Consider the following 12667-nt stretch of genomic DNA (forward strand, 5'->3'; position numbering starts at 1 on the left):
CAGTTTTATCTTCCCGTCTGCATTGGATTGCCATGTTATAAGATGGATCAGAGTCGAATGGACAATCAAAGCCTTCATATAAAATGTAGAGGCCACCTCATTGGGGATGAAGGAGTCCAGGCTGGCCCAGGCTGAGGGTAGTGAGACAGCAAACTCAGTTGTTGCTATGCTTTGTTGTTTACTCCTTGGTGTTCTACTGTTACAGCTGACTTAAACCAATCAGGGACAAGCTTCCAGTAAAGGTTCCTGATTGGTGGTGAGGAAAAGAACTCAAGAGACCTTTAATGTGATTGGAAAGCGGCATTTACGCTCTTATGTGAAACGATTTGGGGCAATAAATTGTTTCATTAGTAAGAATGAAGTGCGGAAAAGGGAGATGATTCAGTATTGGGGGGGAAAAAACTACTGCAGTATCTTTGTCATTTTGAAAGAAGCATTTAATCTTTTAAAAGGTCAACTTCCTCATCTGTAGTTTGAACTATTAGTTTGCACTAGAGGATTTCCAAATGCCTGTTGCTAGATATATAAAATTTTTTGATTATATGATTCCCAAACCCTTTGTATCAGTGAATGTAAAAGTTTCTAGTGAGCTTTGAGGTGAAGCAATAATAGGTTAAGTATGTAGAAGAAAACCGACTCAAATAGGATGATGATATCAATTTACTGAGAAACGGGTTACAGAAGTTTTTCTTTTTCTTAAGACATCATCCTGTGTGCTATCGTATCTAAAATGGCTAAGAAAAAACTTGGCATATTCAGGAAGGTCATCGGAGATGAAGCAAGTCAAGAAACATTTCCCTACTTTCTTTGAACTCATGTTGCTCTCTGTGGTTACAATAATGCATGGGGTTTTTGTTGTTGTAGCTTAAAAGAAGCGTTGCAGGGGGTCTAGAAAACATAAGCAAAGATTGATTGAGCTCTCTTAAATGCCAGGTTTGTTCTAAGTGCTTCGCAGGCAGTAACTCCTACAAAACTTTATGAGATAGGAGCTATTATGAGGCCCTTTTAACATATGAGAACATGGAGGGGGTTAAGTAACTTCCCTAGGGTCCTAGGGCTAGGACGTGTGACAACTGGGACACCCCAGCACCCCTGCACCTCATCATTATTCTATACTATTCTCCCAAAACTGATGATCTTTCTAAGTGCCACAACTTCTGTAAGAGAATACACCAAAATTTAGTACTTCATAATTTTAGAAAATGAGATCTAAGAAGATTTTAAAAAGGAAAGTCTGAGTTTATTTCTGTCAAATCTTGGGGTTAGATATAAAATCATCATTTGAAACTCGACAACTGTTTGCAGAGCATGCTGTAAGTTTAAAGAATTCTCTAATAAAAACTGTAGACATTAAATGATGATATAGAATCCGAAAGAAATCCACAGTCTTAAAGGGAAGTGTCAGTGTAGTAGATGCTGATGGTGCCCTTCCCAGATCCTCGTTACTACTTAGTGCCCATCTCCAGCTGCTGGGAGTATTAATTGAAAACAACTCACAGCTGTTCCTTCTTCCTTTGTTTCCCTGCCAAACATGAGTCCCCTCAGTCCTGGACACTTTGCTCCCTCCTTCTTAGAGACTGATCACTGGCATGAGCACTTGGAAGGCTAGTTCCTATGGAGAGACACACTCTGCCATGAGTCTTGAGCATTCTGGCACATCCTTGCTGGGTATGTCAAGAACACAGGCCATGACTGCTTTCCACATGGGCCATATCTCAGGGTTGTGTTTGCGGTGAGTACCCTTGAGGCATAGAGTAATAACTCCCCACAGATAAAGAACAGGCTTGTTTCTCTGAAAAGTACTAAATCCTTCCCCATCCTCCATTGCTTAGGTCTGTTCTCTTATAATGCAGCCTACTGAATATATGCATCTATCACGGGTCCTTCGTATGACCTCTGTGGGAATTAGGGGTCAGAGGGAACCAGTTTCAGCAGCACGCGGACACTCTAGCTATTGCTTTTACTATGAGTGAGAAAGTCATTTATCTCTGACCCAGGAGTGTTGTGTGTTCTGCCGAGATCCATGCAACACCTCGCTTGTGAGTTATAAGCAGACTAAAACCTCAGACCTGCACAATTCTTGGTACGCCTTTGCCTCAAGGTGAGATGAACTCAGAAATATGATATGTTCTCTGTGAGATCAGAATGAAACTAGTTGTCATCTGAGCCCACATTCCTACTTAGAATTCCCTCCTTGCCACCAGATTGTGCTTCTTTCACTTCCCTTCTCCTGAGAGTTACACCGCCCCTCCCCCCCCCCCCCCCCCCACCTAGCACTTGAATAAAAATCCCTGGCTCAGACTCTACTTCTAGGGAAACTGACCTAACAATAGAGACATATGAAGAGGTATTTTATTCCTATTTTTCTAAAGTTGTCAAAATAAAGGATAACTTTCCTTCCAATAAACTTTTAGACACAGTATACTGTGGATAGTATGTACAGTATAGTATATGAATATTTTGATAAAATAATACATCATTGGTAAGAGGACTAAAATTAGCCTAATGATGAATAACCTTATTAAAATGCTGGATGACGGGAAGGAAAGAATGATCTGAGAGTAGGGAAGTCTATGGAGATGGAGATGGAAGTTGTAGCTACTTCTCTGTCAGCAGAGTGGTGCCAGATAGAATTGCAGGACAGAGCTGAAGCCAAATGAGTATTTCAGGCACACTGGGACTCCTCTATGGTTATGCCTTAGCAGGGATTTGAATTCGAATGAACATAAATACAAATGATAAATGTGAAAAGCCAGGGGAAAAGGACAACAAGTGTTTAGAACAGACTAGATTGTAGTACTACAAGTGAGAAATCATTAAGTCTTAATTATAATGCCGAAAGACTTCTATTTAATTTTTAAAAACTTAAAAATTAAAACTAAAAAACTGAATAGATACAAAATAATTTTTGGACATATGTGTAAAGAATGAAGTAAAATAATACAATTAACATCCATTGCCTGCCATTTTAATGTTTAAAAGATACATTACCTTTAAGTCTCCTGTAGGCCCCTCATTTAGACCTCATCCTTCCTCCCCTCTTTCGGCCGCCCACCCAAACACTCCCTCTTCTCCCCATAAGCGACTTTTTCATGCTTCCTAGCCATTCGTGTTTTCTCTTCTGTTAGTATCTGCCTTTGTGACATTTGTCTTGTTGAGTTATAGTCCTTCATATGTCAGGAGTGTCTCTTATAAATAGGCTTCATTTAGATTTGTTGATTCTTTTTTATAACCAGGCTGATAATCTTTGATTATTACTGGTACATTTAGTTCTTTTACATTTATTTTAATCACTGTCGAATTAGAATGATTCTGTACTTTCAATCCATTTGCTTTATTCATGTTTCTTTTTCTCTTTTATTACTTGCTGTTGGATTTATTGAATTGACTAGGTATTTATTTTGCTTTGAAATGTTGAACTTCCTGAGTTGTGGGTTGGTGTCTTTGAATAATTCTAAACAATTCTCAGATATAATATATTTATGTTAGTTTCGGGTTCCTAAAGCTCCTGTAACAAATTACCACAAACTTTGTGGCTCAAGACAACAAAAATTTAGTCTTTCATAGTTCTGGAGGCTATAAGTCCAAAATCAAGGTGTTGTCAGGGCCATGGTCCCTCTGGTTCTACGGAAGAAACCATCCCAGATTTCTTTCCTAGCTTCGGGTGGTTGCTGGCAATATTTGGGGATCCTAGGCTTGTAGGCTGTGTCACTCCATCTCGATCTCTGTCTTCACATGGCCTTCTTTACGCATCTCCTCTACCCCTGTGTGTCCTCTGCTTATAAGGACACCAGCCCCTGGATTGGGGCCCACCCTAATCTAGTATGACCTCAACTTCACTTGATTTTTTGGTAAAGATATTTTTTTCAAATAAGGTTACATTAACAGGAATCAGGTTTTATAGGACTTTGATTATATCTTTTTGGAGAACACAGTTCAGCCCATTACATTCTTCAAATACGGCTTCTGCCCCATTCTATCCCTCTTCTCTTTCTGGCATTCTACTTAGACCTTCCTCCCATATCTCTTATTCTGTTTTTCACATTTGCCATCTGTTTCTCTTTTTGCCACATTCTAAGTAATCTCTTCAGCACTCTTTCCCATTTCATTAATCCTTTTTTTAGCCACATCTGGTCTGCTGTTAATATTTAAAATCTTAATATTAGATATTTAAAAATTTCTTATTGAAGTGTAACATAAATACAGAAATGTAAGTTTCCAGCTTGATGAATTTTCACACAGATCAAGAAAGAGAAAATTAACCAGCACCCCAGAAGCCTCCCGAGTACTGCCTTCTAGTTACTACATAAACCTCCATGTAAATACAATATTGCATAAGTGATTTTTGCATGCTTTGTATACCATATAAAGGGAATCATTCACTGTGTATTATTTTGTGCCTGGCTTCTTTTGTTCAACATGGGGGATTCATCCATTTTGTAGTGTTAGTTGTAGCTTCCTCCTTCCTGTTGCTGTATAGTATTACATTGTGTGAATATACCATAATCTATCTCTTGCACTTGATGGACATTTGGGTAGTTTCTGTTTTGGACTTCTGGAAACAGTTCTTATATGAACATTCTTGTAACTTTTTTTTACCCCCTAAACACTTCTATGCATTTCTCTTGGGTATAAACATAGGAGTAGTAATTCCTAGGTCAATGGGTATGCATGTTCAGCTTAATTGCCAAATAGTTTCCAAGTGCTTGTGCACAAATTACTTTTTAAAATTAAGTGCTTGTTTTGGATCTCTGGTAGTTTAGGTAATCTATGGTAAGATTCCTGGTTCATTTGAGTTTTCTGTTGAAATCACCTATTCAGTTAGGTTCATTTATCAGAAGTCCTGGTTAAAAGTTTTTAGTAGTCTTGGGGCGCCTGGGTGGCTCAGTGGGTTAAAGCCGCTGCCTTTGGCTCGGGTCATGATCTCAGGGTCCTGGGATTGAGCCCCGCATCAGGCTCTCTGCTCGGCGGGGAGCCTGCTTCCCTCTCTCTCTCTGCCCGCCTCCTGCCTACTTGTGATCTCTGTCTGTCAAATAAATAAAAATCTTTTAAAAAAAAAGTTTTTAGTAGTCTTGACTCCGACAAGTCTGAGACAGTCTTCAATTCAGGACTTGTTCATCTTGTATAGCTGAAAGCTTGTACCTCTGCCTAACACCCCACCATTATTCCCACCCCAGCCCCTGGTAACTGCCATTCTACTTTCTGGTTCTGTGAATTTAACGATTTTAGATCCCTTATGTAAGTGGAATCGTGCTGTATTTGTCCTTCTGTGTCTGGCTTATTCCACTTAGTGTAATGTACTCCACGTTCACCTGTGTTGCAAAATTGGCAGGATTTCTTCCTTTTGAAAGACTGAATGATATTCCACTACATGTAAATACCACATTTTCTTTATCCATCTGTGAATGGACTAAATGTCTTGGCTTTTGTGAATAATGCTGTAGTGAACAGGGAAGTGCAAATCTTACTTTGAGATTCTAATTTCATTTCAAAATATTCAAAAGTAGGTTTGCTGGATTATTTGGTCGTTCTAGTTTTAATTTTCTGAGGAACCTCCTACTGTTTTCCAGAGTGGAAATTTACATTCCCACCAATAGTGCTCCAGGGTTCTCTTTTTTTCCACATCCTCACCGACACCTGTCTTTTGTTTTTATGATAAAAGCTATTCTTAATTTCAGGAAACAAACTGAGGGTTGCTAGAGTGGAGGGGGGTGGGTGATGGGGTGGCTGTGTGGTGGACATTAGGGAGGGTATGTGCTATGGTGAGCGCTGTGTAAGACTGATGAATCACAGACCCATACCCCTGAAACAAATAATACATTATATGTTAATAATTTTTAAAAAGTCTCTTCTAATGGATGTGAGGTTTTCTCATTGTGGTTTTGATTTGTCTTTCCTTGATGATGAGTGATGCTGAGTACCTTTTCATATACCTTTTGGCCATATGTATGTCTTCTTTTGAGAAATGTCTATTCAGGTCCTTTGTCCATTTGTATTTATTTCTTATTTTTTAAAAATTTTAATTCCAGTATAGCTAATGTACAGTGTTTTATTAGTTTCAGGTGTAATACAGTGATTTAACAATTCTATACATTACTCAGTGTTCATCATGATAAGTTGTACTCTTAATCTTCCTTTGCCCATTTTTAAATTGGGTTATATATTTATTTATTTTTTTTTTTGCTATTGAATTATACAAATTGAAGTCCAATTTTGTTTGTTTGTTTGTTTGTGGTTTAGGTATCATATCTAAGGTAAGAAAACCATTGCTTATATCAAGATCACAAAGATTTACCCCTTTATCTCCTTCTAAAAGTTTTATTGTTTCAGCTATGGGTTTTTGCTCTCCATTTTGAGTTATTTTGGTATACAATGGGAGGAAGGGGTTCAAAGTAAGTCTTTTACATGTGGATATCCATTTGTCCCAGTACCATTTGTTTAAATGACTATTATTTCCCCAGCTTCTGTTATACTTTTAATTAAGTAGTTTTGTTTTGAAGTACATGTATTAACTCTTTTTTTTTTTTTAAAGATTTTATTTATTTGACAGAGATCACAAGCAGGCAGAGAGGCAGGCAGAGAGAGAGGGGGAGGCAGGCTCCCTGCTGAGCAGAGAGCCAATGCAGGGCTCAATCCCAGGACCCTGGGATCATGACCTGAGCCAAAGGCAGAGGCTTAACCCACTGAGCCACCCAGGCACCCATGTATTAACTCTTTTATAGGCAACTCTGGCCTTTAAATTTTGTTTTCTGAACAATCTATTTTGAAAGGTAAAAACTTTTTAGAGATAGAATTGAATTTCTACTTTAGGTGGTAAATCAAATATATTAAATTCAGAATGGAAACTTTCATTGGTATATGGAAAGTAGTTTCTATTTACAACTTCTATTTGTACGTTGTCAGTAACAGGTAAAGTAGGTAATTATCAGATCAGTTTTGCAACTATTTTAACAATACAACTAAAATATTAAAAATTATTATAATTTTGTTTAGGTGAAGGTGGCCTTTATATACTGAAATAGAGGGTATCTGCCATTATGTACATACCTCATCAAGCAAAAAATGGTTTCATTAGGAACTTGGCTTCAGAAATGGTAAAGAACATCAGGGACTAGATTTTCCTGATCTTCTTTATATGATAAAAAAAATTTAAAGAGCATGTTAAGTGGCTAATATTGATAAGTGGAGAAAATTCACCACCCACTATGGTCAGTAAGGTGTCAGGAGATCTGGTGTCAGGCGCTTAGAAGAGGAAACAGGCTATTGGGGCTACAGAGAATAAATGTGAGCCTCAGCCATGCTGGAGGTGTCCCCCATCTCTGATAATTCACAGTCTGGACCCCAACAAACTGAAAGATACAATTAGAGAATGAGGAACAAAGTCAGAGAAGGTCTTGTGAAATTGTTGCTGGGCTCAGGATGGTGAGGAAGAGATGAAGTCTTACATGAAAAACTGCCACAAAGGAGGGTGGCTAAGCGCCGCAGTCCTTGGTGAAATTGAGAGTGAATGCAGGACCCTGCATTATTTGCTGCTGCGGAAAGGCACAGGGTTATTTAAAGTTCTTTTAAAATCTATGTACAACACTGAAGTTCCTATCATAGTAGATAAACAACGTTACTGGTGCCCATGAACATAGAGTTAAATAAGTGTCCTGGGCAAAAATGCAAAGGCCTGTGTTTATTGTTATTGTTCCTTTCATTACTGTCGCCTAATAGTCATTAAAAGAATAGTAGTGTTCATATATTAACTGAAAGCATAACCTGTACACATGCATGGAAACTTAGAAAAGAATATTATGAACATTACAGAAATCTCAAAAGACAATATTGAATTAGGCAGTGGCCTTCTGGTTTTTCTTTTTTTTTTTTTAATTCACCCCCCCCTTCCAGTTAGGTCTAATTGTTTATTTAAAACAAAAGTGTTTTTTTTCACGCCCTTCCTTTTTATGCCCTGAAATGAGGGGGAAAAAAGTGTGGGAAAAGGCAGGATGTCTTTTACTACCAGATAAGCACTGGGTGGAAGAGCCTTGTAGCTTTTTAATTTTTCTCCAATTTACCATGTTTTCTGTGAGCAAATAAACCAATCGAGGAAAGACTGATTTGTTAAAAATCTTGGTAGTTATGTGAGATTCACATGCCTCACCTGTCTTGTTCCTGCTGTGTGGAAACCGTTTTTGGCCACTTACGGCTACCAGAGTCTTTCCTGAGGGTAGTCACTCAACATCCAAAGGTAAATGAGGGCACTTGCTACAATGAGCACTGGGTGTTATATGTAAGTGATGAATCACTAAATTCTACTCCTGAAACCAATACTAAACTACACGTTAGCTGAATGGATTTAAATAAAATTTAAATAAAACTTAAAATTTAAAAATAAATTTTTATTTAAATAAAAATTTGAAAAAATATAATGCATTCTATTCAGCTACTCTCTTTATATTGCTTAAATGAAAGAAATACATTGCTCAATAAACACTTTTACTGCCAGCATTTATTGTGGTTGGTCAGTTAAATAAGAATCGATACAGAAATTCATAAAGAATACATGATCACACCATATGCATTTTAACTTATAACATGTAAATATATATCACTTTCCAATCTTCTCATCTAGGGTCAGAAGCAATTTAACAGAGGTTGAATGTTGAGAGTTTAGAGTTGTCTTTTTTTCATAAACCATAGGCATATGAATTCCATTTTATGTTCCTTTGGAATATGAGTTTAAAGATGCCCATGAAACAGTCTGAATGTAGAGCTACTTCTCATCTTTTATGGTTGACTTATCCTTACCTACTTGGAGAACATTCTTCTTAGAGACTTGATTTTGAAAGCATTGAGTTTAGTTTTCTTAAAAATCACAGCTCTCATTGTTCCTATTTCACCAGTTACGTAATATTTAATTACATTAGATGTTAAAAATGATCTTTATAAATGTGGAAAAAATTCAAAGTGATGTGAGCCCAAGTAAACTGGGCATTCTAGAAACAGCCTGATAAGATCTCACAGTGATCAAGGCAACGGGCAGTGTGTTTTGCAGGGGAAGTGAAGTGTATTGGTCAATCAGAACAAAAAACAAGTAGTGATTGGTTTTGAAAACTTTGTGGATTTTTTTGTGTGCTTTTGATTAAAACTAGCTTCATAAGGTTTTAGGTATCGTCTATCATTACTGTATTTGGAAAGAGAGTTACTTAAAGGTGAAACTAAATATTTGAATACACAAAAACTTTAATAGCCATGGTCTACAGAAAGAAAAAGAATATATAATGGCTTAATTTTAAGTTGCCTCAAGTCTTCTTTTTCAAAATAAACTTTATATTTTAGAATAACCTGAGATTTACAGAAAACTGCAAAGATAGTACACAGAATTGCCCTAATTTCCTCTAGTGTTTTCTGTTTTTCATTTGTTTTTGCCAAGTACTCCTTAAAATCTTATTTGAATATAGTTGATGTTACATTAGTTTCATTACAACTTAGTGATTCAACTTCACTATATGTTTCACTGAATGAGAGTTGTTTTTCTATGGATTGTAATAATATTCTCTAAGGACTTTCTTTTGCTTTTAAGAAGTCAATCTTAGGGGCGCCTGAGTGGCTCAGATGGTTAAACATCTGCCTTCACTCACATCATGATCCCAGGACCCTGGGGATCAAGCCCCATGTAGGGCTTTCTGCTTGGCGGGGAGCCTGTGTCTCCCTCTCCCCTTCTGCCTGCTGCTCTGCCTGCTTGTGCTCTGTCAAGTAAGTGAATAAAATCTTAACAACAACAACAACAAAAAAGGCGTTACTCTTAGTAATTTCAAATCTACTAACGGTGACCAAAATTCTTTAAAATTTAGATATAAGAATGTGGTCTGTGGAGTCAAATGGTCTGAGTGCCAGCTCCACCCCTTCATAATGATAGCACCTTAGATGAGTCATTGAACTTCCCTAAGCCTCAATTTCCTTTCCTGTAAAATGGAGCAGATAATACCTATCTCTATTAATTTTGAGGCATAGCAAGTGCTCAATGTCAATTTATTTTTAAAAATTGGGATAGACATTAGCGGTCATTTAATTTCTTATTTGTAAATCTTTACTTTACATCACTGCTCTGTACCATATTCTGCAACTAGACTGAATTGGATATAGTTCTCTTAACACTGGAAGATACTTTATACTCCTTAGAAATACTCTTTGCTTCATGGACTACCTGGCAAACTCCTCCTACTTGTCCTTCCTCAGTCCACACATCTTTCATTCATTCATTTGGTCATTTGGTCATCATCCAAATTTTGTAAAACATTCACTCTAAATGGCATCCTCTTTTGGGAAACACATCTACCAGCAAATTAAACATAAATAGAATTAACATTGCTTGGAAGAGTGCCTGTTGAATATGCATCTTAGATCATTTTTCTCTTTAGAAAACTGATCCCGTTTGCTATATGTTGGGTAATAACTCCAGCTGCTTGCTGGTAAGATAGTATTTCTTCCCCAAATGTATTTCTTCTGTGTATTTTTGTGCTCCACAAGCTTTATTCATTTTTACAAAGCTTTTAGGTCCATTACTAACAGTAAACCAGATACTTAACTGAGACAATTTTTCTTAAACATTGTGAGCGATGGACAAATAGGAAGTGATTAAAAGGAGAAAAGCTTTAACAACTATTCACAAAATTCCTTTTCCTTGTGAAACTCACGAATGTTAGTTAGAAGAAGTTAACACTAATTACCAGACTTAACACTTGCTGAATAGAATCTTGTTTTAAATAAAAATGATATAATATGGAGGCATATTCATCACACAGATAACCCATTGCACATGTTAACTGCAATTTGTGGTTAGAACTCTAAGGACTTCTCTGATAATCCCTTGTATCATTTAAAAATTCCTGAAAATGAATTCTTACATTCACTTTCATCTGTGTGAACCTGAAGCTTAATTATTTGCTTTAAAAAACAGTACTCGCGTGGGGTGCCTGGGTGGCTCAGTGGGTTAAAGCCTCTGCCTTTGGCTCAGGTCATAATCCCAGGTCCTGGGATCGAGCCCCACATCGGACTCTCTGCTCAGCCGGGAGCCTGCTTCCTCCTCTTTCTCTGCCTGCCTCTCTGCCTACTTGTGATCTGTCTGTCAAATAAATAAATAAATAATCTTAAAAAAAAAAAAAAACAAACAAAACCAGTACTCGCGTAACTGATAAACACGATGTGTTCTCACAGATCTCTGACATTCTTCAAATATCATAAAAAAGCTATTTTGAATAGTTTCAATATAAAAAATATAGAACATAAGCACGATTCTATGTGTTTGAACATAAATATCTACACACACACACACACACACTTACGTTCAGGTATACACATGAATGTGGAAAACTACCCTTTGGGTCAGTGTATAATAAATTATCGTAAAATTATTTTATGGCTCTTATTACAAAATAAACAAGATCCTGGAACCAAAATGAGAACTCAAAAGCCGCTCACTGAGCTCGTGCTCCAAGAGCGTCATAATAAAGTTTCCTCATCAGTTTGCTCTCAAAGGTAGCAGGAAGAAGGAAATCACCGAGGATGTTAAGGAAAATGAATACATGGCTGCAGCTTTAGTTTCTGGCAAGACTGATCTGAAAAGCGCATTTAGGTAAAGACGGTCAAGAGACGACGGATGTGGGGACGGCTACAACTTGAAGGCAGGAAGTCTGTTTTCAAGTCGCCCTAAAGGAAGGCCTCACGCGAACCAGAAGGAACCCGGCCCCCCCCCCCCCCGCCCCGCGAGCCACGGCCCCCGCCTGCGCTTTCCCCTCCGAGCGGTAGCGAGGGACCGGCGGCCCCGCCGGGGAAGAGCCTCTTGGGTCACAAACGTCCTTGGCCTGCGTCCCTCCGACTTTCCTTGAACACCCTCCCCCCGTCGCCACAGTGAGGGTTCGGGCTGAGTGTCCTCGTCCTTTATGCAAGCTCAAGGTTAACAGCCAGGGCTCTCAACCCTTCCCCAGGCGACGAGCCCAGCGGCGCTTTAACCTGTCCCCAAGAGGGGACCCAGGGCAATGGGTTGGCTGATTTTTACCGGATTTCCCAGTATGGGCGTGGTGTCACCGAAAGGGCCGGGTTTGAGAAATCGTTTCGGTTGGGAGGGGGGTGTCAAAGCAGTCCCTGTGGTAAAACCCATCACCTCAGTTCCCTCAGCCGCCCCTCCGCCCCCGCAGCTCCCGCCCTCCTCCCTAAAAGTCCAGGGCGTCGGTGACAGAGGAGCGCGGGGGGCGCGGGTGGGACTGTGAACGTGACGCCAAAGGAACTCTCATCCTTCCTCCGGAGCTGGAGGGCGGAGGGCAAGGCGCCAGCACCACGCACAGCGGCTTCCAGAGCTGGTTGCCAGAGTTCTCTCGTTTCCTGGTTACGTGCGTGCTCGCAGAAGCGAGAACCTTCGCCCGCGACTCCTGCTTCTCCACAGGGACCAAACGGTTGGACACGCTAGTGTGAGACGTGCCAAACGCAGCGCGCCTCATGGCTGCCGCTGGAGCCCCCGCCGCCCTGCACTCCCGGCGGCGCACGCGCACTGAAGCTCCGCTGGGGCTCCTTAGGGCCCCGCCCCGGGGTGGGCGGACCTGGAGCCTCCCGGCTGGCCAATCGGCGGGCGAACCCGCGCCCACCCCCCAAGCCGGCCTGGCGGTGGCACGTGGCTGTGTTTGTGTAC

Source organism: Martes martes (genome assembly GCF_963455335.1).
Source record: "Martes martes genome assembly, chromosome: 2".
Taxonomy (NCBI): Eukaryota; Metazoa; Chordata; class Mammalia; order Carnivora; family Mustelidae; genus Martes; species Martes martes.